Source organism: Mandrillus leucophaeus, unplaced genomic scaffold (assembly GCF_000951045.1).
Source record: "Mandrillus leucophaeus isolate KB7577 unplaced genomic scaffold, Mleu.le_1.0 Scaffold120, whole genome shotgun sequence".
NCBI lineage: Eukaryota > Metazoa > Chordata > Mammalia > Primates > Cercopithecidae > Mandrillus > Mandrillus leucophaeus.
This window is the reverse complement of record NW_012100321.1, coordinates 451,658-453,258: the sequence shown is the minus strand read 5'-3', so window position 1 is coordinate 453,258 and position 1,601 is coordinate 451,658. Positions and strand designations below refer to the sequence as shown.

At 45.4% G+C, this 1,601-nt stretch overlaps 1 long non-coding RNA gene across 1 annotated transcript in view; it reads right to left on the bottom strand.

The window, feature by feature from the left end:
* LOC105531647 overlaps positions 1-1,601 on the bottom strand; it is a 26,964-nt gene that overhangs the window by 16,765 nt on the left and 8,598 nt on the right. The window contains exon 2 of the long non-coding RNA XR_001004839.1: positions 274-416. This is a non-coding gene — a long non-coding RNA (uncharacterized LOC105531647). The remainder of the gene's footprint in view (positions 1-273; positions 417-1,601) is intronic.

Here is a 1,601-nt window from a genome sequence, read left to right as displayed (position 1 = left end):
TAACAGTCCCAATGTTAAAGGATACCACAAGTCCAATACCTCAAGGCTGTAAATAAAATAGTCACACTGTAGTTCCTGCTATTTCCAATCCAAACACTACACTGGCCTCTATTCTAGAGCAGCCAACACTACCCACTTGACTGTACTAACATACCCTCTGCCTTCTTTCACACACGTGATGATCCACAGCCCCGTTTCCCTTTCCCCTGGAAAGTCAACAGTAAACATACGTAGACTGCTATGCCTCAGTGGTTCGTTGAAACCCCTAGTTACTTTTTTTTCCAATCCTGAATGCTAATTTGAAGGATTTGGTTTTCTCCTATAATTCCATTCTAATCCCATGCATAGATGATATCCTGTCTGGTCAGTTCATTTCAGCAGCTCATTCACTCACACTTCACACGTGCCCCAAGTTTCTGCAGTTATACAGGAAGTAGGAAAAACAAATAAAAATCTGCCCCAAGCCCTTGCTTATAAAGGACAGGCTTATGTCGGTAATCCCAGCACTTTGGGAGGCCAAGGTGGGAGGATCGCTTGAGCCCAGGAGTTCGAGACTAGCCTGGGTAACATAGGGAGACCCCATCTCTACAAAAATAAAAAATAAAAAACTTAGCTGAGTGTGGTGATGCACACTTCTAGTCCCAGCTACTCGGGAGGCTGAGGTGGGAGGATTGCTTCAGCCTGACAGGTTGAGGCTGCAGTGATCTGAGATTGCACCACAGCACTCCACCTGGGAAACAGAGCAAGACCCTGTCTCAAAAATAAAATAAAATAAAAAATAATGAGTGTCTAGGACAAATTATAACTATGCAATTCATAAGAACAAGACTGAGGGCATGACCTTGCCCTTGAAGGCAAAACCTTATCCACACAGCATGCATCTACACCATTATTTATTTTGTTTTATCCAAGACTAAAAGGCAACTCCAATGGTTTCTGGGCCGGTCATGGGTTGAATTTTGTCTCTCTAGTACCTCAGAATATGACCCTACTTGGAAATAGGGTCATTGCAGATGTCATCAGTTTAAAGGAGGTCATACTGGAGTAGGGTGGGCCCCTAATGCAACATGACTGGTGTCTTTTTTTTTGTTGTTTTTTGAGATGGAGTTTTGCTCTTGTTGCCCAGGCTGGAGTGTGGTGGCATGATCTCGGCTCACTGCAAATCCTGCCTCCCGGGTTCCAGTGATTCTCCTGCCTCAGCCTCCCGAGTAGCTGGATTACAGGCATGAACCACGTCCAGCTAATTTTGTATTTTTAGTAGAGACGGGATTTCTCCATGTTGGTCAGGCTGGTCTCAAACTCCCGACCTCAGGTGATCCACTCGCCTTGGCCTGCCAAAGTGCTGGGATTATAGGTGTGAGCCACCGCGCCTGGCCAACTGGTGTCTTTATAAGAAGGTGGCCACGTAAGACACAGGGAGAAGCATGTGATGATGAAGGCAGAGCTTGGAATGACGCAGCCACAAGCCAAAGAATGTTAGAGATTGCCATGAGCCACCAGAAGCTGGGAAGAGGCAAGGAAGGATTGCCTGGGGAATTGGGGAATTGGAGCACCCTAACATGCCTTTTTTTGTTTTTTTTTGTTTTTTTTTTTTGTTGTTG